General features: G+C 42.1%; 1 pseudogene; it reads right to left on the bottom strand.

Moving 5' to 3' along the window:
* Positions 1–9,337: 9,337 nt before the first annotated feature.
* Positions 9,338–10,019, bottom strand: LOC781374 (cleavage and polyadenylation specificity factor subunit 5-like; annotated as a pseudogene).
* Between the last annotated feature and the right edge of the window lie 1,800 nt (positions 10,020–11,819).

Here is an 11,819-nt window from a genome sequence, read left to right as displayed (position 1 = left end):
TATTCAACCCTCTCCGCGTCTAAAATTTAACCCCATTGTACTTCAGTTTCCTGGCACAAACCTTACTGTAAAGTTGTTTGTAGGACCGTGAATGAATTTAACAGACTGTAAATTTAACCCTAAAAATATGTAACCTTATTTCCTCCAATTTAGTGTGAAAATAATCTGTGCTGCAGTTGGGAAGAAAGGGAGAAAGAAACATGTTTTCAGCCGTTTCACCTTCAAATTAAGAGCGTGATTGTTGACATGGAACATCCACCGTTCATTTAGAAACTGTTGTATTGACTACTTCTTTCCTATTCCTTGGATCTGCTCATCTGAAGGGGTGGTGCTGATGGGGATTCGAACAGCTGCACATTTCCAACATAGTATTCCCTAAATGGTGTCAAATGACTGGGAATGAAGTTTTGGTGACTGGATGATTTATTCACTTAGTCATCGTTGTTCCGTCAGGGGAAACAATAAGAGGCTTTTGTTTGTGTTTCTGAGTGTAGGGTGTGAGGGATGAAGAGAAGAGAATAGCCATATAATGAAACTTTGGTCCTTTTTCTCCCTCTCTCAAAAGAGGTCTTTATCTTCAAATTACTATAAATATATCATAAAAAGAGAACATATACTGCATTGTGGCCCCTTCTACATTGTTTTTTCATATTTTCCTGGAAAGGTTCTTTTTTTTTTCCTTCTCTATTAAAAATACTGCAAAAAATAATGCATAAATATGTTCAAATCATAAAATATTCAAACATTACAGAAATAACAGAGTGAAAAACAAACGTTTCTCTTCACTGCCCTTGCCCAACCCCCCTCTCCCAACAGTCAGCCCCTACAAAAAAAAGTTCTTTGTTTCTTTTTTTTAAACCTTATTACCCTGATTTGGGGCAGTTTCATAACAACAGACGGTATATTCAGTCAACAGGCAAATTCCAAAATACAAACAACCAGGAATCACTGAAAGTGAACCTCCCTGTGAAATATAGTCCCAGAAAGTGCCAGGGAAATTTGTGGCAGGGTGGCTGAACACACACCAGAGTCCCCGAGTGAAAAGGCTCCTGGGGCCAGAAGCATCTGCGTTTGCTTCTCCCCCCTCCGCCATTAGCTAGCTGGATGTCTTTGATCATCTTTGTTTCCCCAGCTGTAAGGTAGGCTTGACAATAGGAGTCCGAACTGAAGCTTATGGCCAGGAGACACCTAGCAAGTGCCTGACCTATGCTAGATCTTTGGCAAAAATAGTTTTCCTCCCAATTCCAGAGGAACTTTGGTGCGTCTAAAGCACATGTTGATTTCTGGTGAAATTCTAGTTTCATCTGCATGTTCGTGGGGAAGTTATAATCCTATTTGTGCACTGTTTATAAAAGGTGAAAAAAGAGCATGCTTTGTTGCCCTGCCAAACTGCTTGGAGTGCATCAGTGTTTTCACAGGTTAATTAAAGGCTGGCACAGAAATGCATCTGCACTGGACTTAGGTTCAGGCAATGGATGTGGATTCAGGCAAGAGTGTTCAGGATTATGCAATCCTGATAATCATGTGTAAGTTATCTCTGGGAATCCTGTATCATAAAAATAATTCAAAGACAAATTTGAGTAACTGGGGAACACTGATGCAAGAACATTGGATTTAATAAAAAAAATTACTTGTGTAATATTAAGACGGTTATCACCGACTCGATGGACGTGAGTTTGAGTGAACTCTGGGAGTTGGTGATGGACAGGGAGGCCTGGCCTGCTGCAATTCATGGGGTCGCCAAGAGTCGGACACGACTGAGCGACTGAACTGAACTGAACTGAAGACGGCTATTTGGGAGTTCATAGTTTTTTATTTTCTTCACACACACACACACACACACGCACGCAAAACTCAGCAGTCATCCAACAGGCAAGCTCATAATAAGGTGAAAAGTAACTTGCAGAAGGTAGAAGATAAGGCTTTTGGCAATTCTGGGGCTTTTCTGCAGTCTTTGAAGGTTAGAGTGCCCTCTACCGGTTACTTTCTAGAAAGGCAGGCAACTAATAGTCCACAGAGGACTCAAAATTTTTGGAAACATGTAAATACAATACTTAATCTCTGTATATTTCCTATTGAGTGATCCTTTTTTCTAAAGGCTTATCATCTGAAAAGGAGAAAAGTGCATTTTTTGTTCCAACTTGATTTCTTAATCAGAAATACCATATTAAGTAAATAAGTAAGCGTCAGTCGCTTAGTCATGTCCGACTCTTTGTGACCCCATGGACTGTAGCTTTCCAGGCTCCTCTGTCCATGAGATTCTGCGGGCAAGAATATAAATTTTGTCTGTTGGGTCCTAAATTTTAAAGTAATCAGCATTTCAGAAGAAAGATTAAATGGAGTAAAGTGGCCCCCAAATATTTAAAACTAGATTTTACATTAAAAATATATATTTTGTTGCTGGGTATACAGTTTCTAGTATACACTAGTCTCTCTGTACTAACTTTTCAATTTCCTGTAAATCTATGATTATTTCAAAATGAAAAGTCGGGGGAAAAAATCTAATGAGTTTACTATGCAGATTTAAATTATTTAAGTCTTTTTTGAGCTTGTTGTACTGTAATGGAAAGAAAATAACAAAGACGAAGATTTAAAATGTACATCAGTTGAAATTTTGACTTTTCTGTTCTTTTTCTTGCCCTACTCTCCTTTTCTTGCCCTACTCTTCCTGGCTACTGGCCAGGAAGGGTGGCCAGAAGCCTTAGCTGATAGTCCCTGAGGAACCTGCAAGAGGAATCTAGCCAGAACAGGTATGTGCATGCTTGTCAGGCACAGCAAACATATTGCCCATGTGAACTAGCTTACTGCTTTTCATTCATGTATTTAAAAACAGAATTCTTAGCTTGTAATGCAGTGTGACCCAGAATTCATCCACTTTTCACCCATGCATTAACTTATTCCACAGCTATTGAGCACCTATTATGTACTGCACACTATCTATATGTCATGAATACATGTTGCTTCTACCAAATAGGGGTCTAAAATTTAATCACATTCCTTTTAACATCAAAACAACACACAAACACATGCACACACCAGTCTCAGGAAAATCCTTTTTTCCTTCCCTCTGCAAAATTCCTCTGTGTTACAAATCCATGAACACCAGAGGGCTAAAACTCATGCTGGGACCCAGTCCTGCATTTAATTTGCCTACTGGTCTCTACTGGGAGTGTGGGTTGTGGGAAATCAGATTTGGACAGCTTCCACCACCCTGGAAACATTGCCTGATTGTCCCGCAACACAGATCCCTGCAATGGCTCCTAGAAAAGTGACGGGGGATTTGGTTCCCACCCAGTGTTACCGCACACAGATAAGACTTCCACGCTTTGTGACAGAAAGGGTGCCGCACTCTGTGTGTGTTCATCCCTCAGTTGTGTCCGACTCTTTGTGACCCCATGGACTGTAGCCTTCCAGGCTCCTCTGTCCCTGAAATTTCCCAGGCAAGAATACTGAAGTGGGTTGCCATTTCCTTTTCTAGGAGATCTTCCTGACCCAGGGATCGAACCTGAGTCTCCTGCATTGGCAGGCAGTTTCTTTACCACTAAACCACTAGGGAAGTCTGTTACTGTACACAGAGGGCAAAAATCCCAAACTGTTCTTTAAACACACACACACATATATCAAAGCCCACTTTTCCCTAGAGGACTGGCAGCAGGAATACCCAGTTTTGCATCCATGACCTGAGAAATCTCCAGAGCAAAGTAGCCTGTCCTTGATCTGGACTCCTCAGTCACATCCTTGGTTATCTCATTCCATGTAAAGCCTACAGCACAGCTGCCCTGGTTGGAGCAGGGCGGGGGGGGGGGGGGGGGGGGCAGTTCTGTCTCCATCTACCTATTTTTTTCTTTGCATCTCTCCCCTCCCAAGCTAGTGGACATTGAGGTACCTCTGTGAAGCTGTGGGGTTTTGTGAAATGCAAATTGAAAACTGCCGATCTATTTAAAAACTCTTACTTTATTGAAAAATGAGGCCCCAAAAGTGTTGTAAACTGCTGATCTAGAACTCAAACTGAGATCTCATTTCAAACCTCTTGCTCTTCCCGTTGCTTTGTGTTGTTTCTCTTTTATCTCTATGAAGCTTTATTTGTTGTAGGTCCCATTCCCTCTGAGCTCAGCCTTAGGTAGTTATATATTGAAAAGCAATCTCATAATTTATAATTGGATGTTTATGGCCAATAATAGCTCAGTAAATTGCTTCTATCAAGGAGTATCTGGCAAAGTCCCAGGAGAAAACAGATGGCACACTCAAATTAGGATAATTCAAGGTGGGTTTAATAAAGGTACTATTTACACAAGTACATGTAGTGTGTAAGGAGAGACCACAAGGACAGCAGTCCCAAGGGTATTCCCACTCCTACTCCCAGAAGGATGCAGCGAGTGAGCAGAATCTCTAGAGACGCATGGAGCTTGCCAGAAGAGGAGCTGTGACCTTTGGTCATGGGACCCAAGCTGCCCAAGGTGACCTTTCAGGCTTAAAGTTGGGCAGTTATAACAGCACCTCCTGGGCCTAAGAGTGGGCTCTTATCTTCCACTTGAAATGAATTGTCAGAGGAGACATAAGTGCTAACGAAGCAAGAGACTCTTGGGAAGAGGTGCCCAGGCGGAGAATAGTAAGGTAAGGGAACCCAGGAGAACTGCTCTGCCACGTGGCTCTAAGTCTCAGATTTAATGGTAATTTGGTTAGTTTCCAGTTGTCTCTGGCCAAACATTCTGACTCAGAGTCCTTCCTGGTGGCACATGGATTGCTCAACCAAGATGGATTCCAGGAGAAGGATTCTGGGAGATTGGTAGGACATGTGGGCTGGAGTCTCCTCTCTCGTTTTGACCTTTCCAGAATTCTTCCAGTTGGTGGTAGCTTGTTAGTTCCACATTCCTTACCAAGATCTCCTGCTGTAAGATAACTCATGTGAGTGTCTGGTTCCTGTGGTGCCTGACCAGGGCAGGTGGTTTCAGTCAGTGGTTCCCCAAACAGCTTCACTCTCCTCTCTTCCTCTGATCTCTCCCAGGGATCGTTGTTGGTTAAACCCAACTAGAAGTCAAAGGCTGGAGAAGGCAATGGCACCCCACTCCAGTACTCTTGCCTGGAAAATCCCATGGACGGAGGAGCCTGGTAGGCTGCAGTCCATGGGGTCGCTAAGAGTTGGACACAACTGAGCGACTTCACTTTCACTTTTCACTTTCATGCATTGGAGAAGGAAATGGCAACCCACTCCAGTGTTCTTGCCTGGAGAATCCCAGGGATGGGGGAGCCTGGTGGGCTGCTGTCTATGGGGTCGCACAGAGTCGGACACAACTGAAGCGACTTAGCAACAGCAGCAGCAGAAGTCAAAGGCTCTGAACCAGTCTGTAGGGGTCAGCCACCCTATTATAGAGCAGGCCGAAGGTGGGTGGAGAGTGAACCTAGGGGCAGTGGAAAATCTTTTACTACAAGGTGCTGAAATAAAATTCACATTTTATGGCAAGACAAGAAAAATTTTAATTTTTAAATTTAAATTTTTAAATAAAATTTTTCTTTGCCTGTTTGGGCCGTGGGCTTCTCCTTCAGTGCATGTTGTACATCTGCTTTAACCAGTTCTCTTTAGGAGATAAAATTCCTTCTTAAAGTCATAAAGGCTCACAGCTCCTTAGGAGATAACCTTCCTTCTTAACCTTGTAAAGGGCCAAGAGCCACATGTAAATCTGGATTGTGTAAACTGTCAATTGATTATAGCCCTTTGTCTTAAAGACTTATATCACTGTACTTCGACCTCTAAAGAAGGAAATATTCCTCGGAACTTTCTGAAAGATTGTTTCCCAGGTTATAATCCTCAGGTTGGCAGCAATACAATTTTCCATTTCTTTCTTAGATCTACCATTGATTAATTACTAAATTGTATGTGGCCTTTCTTGTTGACATATGTGACAAAGGTCACATACAATTTAGTAAGGGACTCTTGGAGTCATCTAATGATGATTCACTGTGATGTTGTCATTCATACTCAGAAATATGTATTTGGTCTTATCCTTGTTTCTAGCACAGAGCTCCTAAAACCCTTGGAATTTCCCAAGTGAAGAGAATGACCAAGGTGTCTTTTGTGATGGAGTGGTGACTTTCGGGCTGCACCTCAGATTGAAGGCAGTAGGCCAAGAGAACCAACCAAGTAATAAGAGGATTGGAACTTTCGGTCCCATGCTCCATTTCCAGGGAGGAGAGGAGAGCTAGAGGTTGATCAGTCACCAGTGGCCAATGATTTAATCATTCATGCCTATGTAATGAAGCTTCCGTAAAAACCCAAAAGGATGGGATTTGGAGAACTTTACATTGGTGAACCATAATGCTTTCACATACCACTGTGCTGGGCCCCAAACTCCATGGGGACAGAGAAGCTCCTTTGTTTAGGACCTCCCCCTATATATCTCTATTATCTGGCTGTTGATTCCAATCCTTTAATATCCTTTGTAATAAACCAGTAATCCAGTGAGTAAAGTGGTTTGAGTTCCCCGAGTCACTCTAGAAAATTAATCGCACCCCAAGAGGAAGTCATGGAAACCTCTAATTTCTTGCTGTTGGGTCAGAAGCACAGGTAACTGTCTGGACTTGTGATTGGCATCTGAAGTAGGGGCAGTCTTGCAGGACTGAGCCCTCAATCCGTGGGATCTGATGATGTTTGGTTAGGTGGTGTCAGAATTGAGTTGAATTTTAGGACACTCAGCTCGTGTCAGAGATTTGCTTAGTGTGGGGAAAAAACCTACCCATCAGAGTTAATGCTAGAATCATGCTTATCTAATAATGGGATCCCAGAATATGGAAAAACAAAGGAAAAGCAGTCACTGGAATGGAGCTTTCCAAGTGCCCTGAACTCTCACTACACAACCTGGAATGAACCTTACTGTGATCTGTGCTCTATATTTCTTTGAAATGATTCAAACACAGGGATGGTTTTTTTTTTTTTGGCCGTACCCACAGCTTGCAGGAACTTAGTTCTCTGGCCAGAGATTGAACCCAGGGCCACGGCAATGAAAGCACCAAGTCTTAACCACTGGACCGCCGGGGAATTCCCCATAGGGATTTTAAAAGATTCTTTTTAATTTTTATTCAACTATAGTTAATTTACAATGTTGTGTTAATTTCTGCTATATAGCAAAGGGACTCATATATATATATATATATATATATATATATGCTAAGTCGTTTCAGTCGTGTCCAACTCTGTGCGACCCGACCCCATAGACGGCAGCCCACCAGGCTCCCCCGTCCCTGGGATTCTCCAGGCAAGAACACTGGAGTGGGTTGCCATTTCCTTCTCCAATGCATGAAAGTGAAAAGTGAAAGTGAAGTCGCTCAGTCGTGTCCGACTCTTAGCGACCTCATGGACTGCAGCCTACCAGGCTCCTCCCTCCATAGGATCTTCCAGGCAAGAGTACTGGAGTATATATACACATATTTATATATATATTCTTTTTCATATTATTTTCCATTATGGTTCATCACAAGCTACTGAATATAGTTGCCTGTGCTAGATAGTAGGACTTGTTTATCCATTCTGCATATAATAGTTTGCATCTGCTAATCCCAAACTCCCAACCCATCCCTCTCCTGCCCCACCTCCCCCTTAGCAACTACAGATCTGTTCTCTATGTCTGTGAGTCTGTTTCTGTTTGATAGATAAATTCATTTGTGTCATATTTTAGATTCCACATATAAGTGATATCTTATGGTATCTCTTTCTGACTTACTTCACTTAGTATGATAGTCTCTAGGTTCATCCATGTTGCTGCAAATGGCATTATTTCATTCTGTTTATGGCTGAGTAGTATTCCATTGTGTGTATATATATATATATATATATATATATATACTACAGCTTCTTTTGCATTCGTTCTGTCAGTGAACATTTAAGTGTTTCCATGTCTTGGTTATTGTGACTAGTGCTGCTATGAACATAAAGGTCCATGTATCTTTTTAAATTATATGCCCAGGAGTAGGATTGCTGGATCATATGACAATTCTATTTTTAGCTTTTTGAAGAATCTCCATACTATTTTCCATAGTGACAGCACCAACTTACATTTCTACCAACAGTGTAGAAAGGGTCCCTTTTCTCCACACCCTCTCCAGCCTTTGTTATTTGTAGACTTTTTAATGATGGCTATTCTGACCAGTGTGAGATGGTATCTCATTGGAGTTTTGAATTTGCATTTCTCTAATGATTAGAGATGTTGAGCATCTTTTCATGTATTTGTTGGCCATCTGTATGTCTTCTTTGGAGAAATGTCTTTTTAGATCTGACCATTTTTCAACTAGGTTGCTTTGTGTTTATTTGTTTGTTAATTGATTTACATGAGCTCAAATGGGGGCTTCCCTAGTGGTTCAGATAGTAAAGAATCCGCCTGCAATGCAGGAGACCCAGGTTCAATCCCTGAGCCGCAAACATCCCCTGGAGAAGGGAATGGCAACCCACTCCAGTATTCTTGCCTGGAGAACTCTATGGACAGAGGAGTTTGGCAGGCTGCAGTCCATAGGGTCCCAAAAAGTTAGACACAACTGAGCAACTGACACTTTCACTTTTCTTTTCATGAGCTCAAACATGGTTTTTAAGCAGAAGTGTTATGTTTCTTAGGTTCACACAGGTAGCTGGGAAATCCCTAACAGTACCACTTGAGCAAAGAAAGAGAGTCTTGTTTAGGGTCAAAGCCACAACAGGTCAAGAATGGAGTCTGAGGTAAATGGAAAAAATTACTGAACTACAGATAAATGTTTGTTCAAAGTAAAAACTAGTTATTCCCAAAAGATTTCTCCAAAGTTAAAAAGAAAGCCTTAAAAAAAAAAAAAAAAAAAAAAACTTTAGGAGATTAATGTCCCTGTTTTTTCTTGGCTAATTTCTTTTCTTTTCTTTTAACAGCACAATCTAGCTTTTCATATTAATATTCATTTACTATTCAGACCACAGAAAGTAGGTGGTAATTTCAGGACTGGGAAAGAGATAATACCAAAAAAGCTCTTCCTGGACGTTTATTCTATGCTGTGTATAGCTGTGCTCACAGAGATGGCTTCTCTTACTTCTCTGTTGCTGCTGCTGCTAAGTCGCTTCAGTCGTGTCCGACTCTATGCGACCCCATAGACGGCAGCCCACCAGGCTCCCTCCTCCCTGGGATTCTCCAGGCAAGAACACTGGAGTGGGTTGCCATTTCCTTCTCCAATGCATGAAAGTGAAAATCGAAAGTGAAGTCGCTCGCTCAGTCGTGTCCGACTATTAGCGACCCCATGGACTGCAGCCTATCAGGCTCCTCCGTCCATGGGATTTGCCAGACAAGAGTACAGGAGTGGGGTGCCACTGCCTTCTCTGCTGTGCAGCAATTCAGTTGTATATAAAATTGACCCTGCTCAAAAGCTGGGGGAGACTAGAAATAATGGGTCCATATCCAGGTGCATTGTTACACAGTTCAAACAGTGGTGCAGCTACCAGCTTGTAATTTTTAGGGACTGCAAACAAGGCTTTCTCTTGAAGCTGAACCAAAAACAATTTCTTATGTTCCTTAGGTTTTGTATTATGTGCAGGAATATATGGATACTGAGGAGGTTCAAAATTTGGTCTACACCAGTTGCCAATGCAGTCATCAAAGACCCAGTCTTGCAGGACTGCATCTTGACCACCCGATATCTCTGTTATTAAGCGTTTTAGTCCTTCAACTTCATCTTCTCCTGGGTTAATAAGCTCACCACCAGGTAATTTGAAGAAGTTGTTCCCAGCTGTAGTAGTAACACATGGGGTAGCCCGTGCTCATGAACAATGAAAACCGTTTCTACAGCCCTCCTCACGCCAATTTTATCAAATTCCTTCCTCATGCGCTGAAATCTGGCTGCAACAGAGCTGTCCTCACAGAGGGGCTCTTTTGTACCAAAAAGGGAATTGGTAAGAGGGTACAGGTAGATGGTGCGCTCTAGGGTGAGGGGCTTGGTCTGCTGGATGTACTTGTTGCCGAACTGGGTGACTCCCGGGGCCAGCCATTCTGCGATCGATTGGGCGGCACCACGGCCATGATGACGAGCTTTGGCACTAGGAAAGCAGGAGGCAGGGAGGCTGCCTGTGTGGGCCGCAGTTACCTGCGTCCCACTCAGCAGCCGCCGCCCACCATTAACAAGAGAATGCCGAGGGAGGCCTTGGCTAATTTCTTAATGGGCATATGGGTAAGTTTGAATTTAAAGTAAGTCAATTTACTATTAAAACTTGATTACATCATTGATGTCTTAAAAATATTAAGTAACTTAAAAGAACATTTGAAATGAAGACTACATTTTTAGTGTTTCTTAAATAGAAAAATGCTGATGTAAGAAAAACCTTGAAGAACAAAATATTTTAAAGAACACTTAGTTTAAGGAAAATACTCACGTACTCCATCTTTCCCCCCAAGCTATGGGAAGATATTTTTATCTAGTACTTACTATATAAATCCACAAAGTGCAACTAGGTAAATACATTTATCTCAGATAAGAGTGAGACCTTCAAAAGGAGATTTCTGAGCTGAGATGGAGAAATAGCATGGGACTGACTCTTTCTTCAGCAAATAGCCAAAGCTGGGGAATCTGTACATTTGATTCTAGAAGGAAAAAAAAAAACACAGAAATCATTTTAGTCTCTATCTTTCCTGTTTCTTTTATAAACACTTCTTGATCCTGATGACAAAGAGAAATTATAATGGTGTCATCACAGTTCAGGCATACAAAAATGGAGTTCGGGAGCCATTTAGGATCTGGTCTCTAGCAGTCTCTCCATCAGTGAGAACCTGAATTTTACTAAACTATACCAGACCCAAGGACACCATCTGCCAGCTGGAACGTTATGGTCTCAGGGTCTCCCTTTGCAACTGTGTGACCATTTCAGACCCCAACCAATCCTTACTTAATAAGCACCCTGACTTCTTGGCAGTTCCAATTACAATTCTTGATAAAGGGCTCATTTAACTGACTCTAACCTTACAGTTTTTGCCTTTATAAGCCTCCCTCATTTTGTAGTATGGCGGAACACAATTCAAGTTCTCCTAGAACTTGTGTCTCCCCAGCAGCAGTGCTAACAAACCCCATATAAGCACTTTTTATTTCAATCAGGTCTCTGCTTCTGAAGTTTTCTCTAACCTCCAGCTTGATTGCCACATGGTCTCAGTCCCTACTTCCTCACTTGTGGATGGTATGATCCCTTCCTCAGTCGTGTCTGACCTTTAGTTTCTCAGTATCCACCCCCTTCATCTAACTTCTACCTCGAAGGCAGGATTATTTCTAGATGTATGTCTGACCATTTACTGCTCCACTTAGTAACCTTCAATAACTTAACCTCACCCCAATACATTCTGTATCTGTAATGAGTTATCCTAAAATGTAGTGGCTTCAAACAATAGTGATCACATATGGTCAGGAATTTGGAAAGGGCTTGGTTAGGAAATTCTTGCTTGGAATCTTTCATGAGGATACACTCAGATTTTGCCTGAGGCTGCTGTTACCAGCGGCAAGGATCTCTAGGAGCCCTCTTGAAAACTGGCTAGTACAGGTACCTAGGATAACCTCTAATCTTAAAGTGTCCTTCAAGGCCATTTATTCTTTATCATCAGGAACAAGGACCTGCCATGCAGCTCAGACAGTAATGAATCTGCCTGCAGTGTAGGAGACCTGGGTTCGATCCCTGGGTCAGGACACCTAGAGGAGGGAATGGTTACCCACTCCAGTATTCTTGCCTGGAGAATTCCATGGACACAGGAGCCTGGCGGGCTATAGTCCATATGGTCCCAAAGAGTTGGACACAACAGAGCGACTAACACTTTCACTTTCATGTCCTAGTACATTTTCAG

The sequence above is a fragment of the Bos taurus genome, chromosome 21 (genome assembly GCF_002263795.3).
Source record: "Bos taurus isolate L1 Dominette 01449 registration number 42190680 breed Hereford chromosome 21, ARS-UCD2.0, whole genome shotgun sequence".
NCBI lineage: Eukaryota > Metazoa > Chordata > Mammalia > Artiodactyla > Bovidae > Bos > Bos taurus.
Note: the sequence above shows the minus strand (reverse complement) of the source record. Positions and strands in the feature narration are given on the sequence as shown.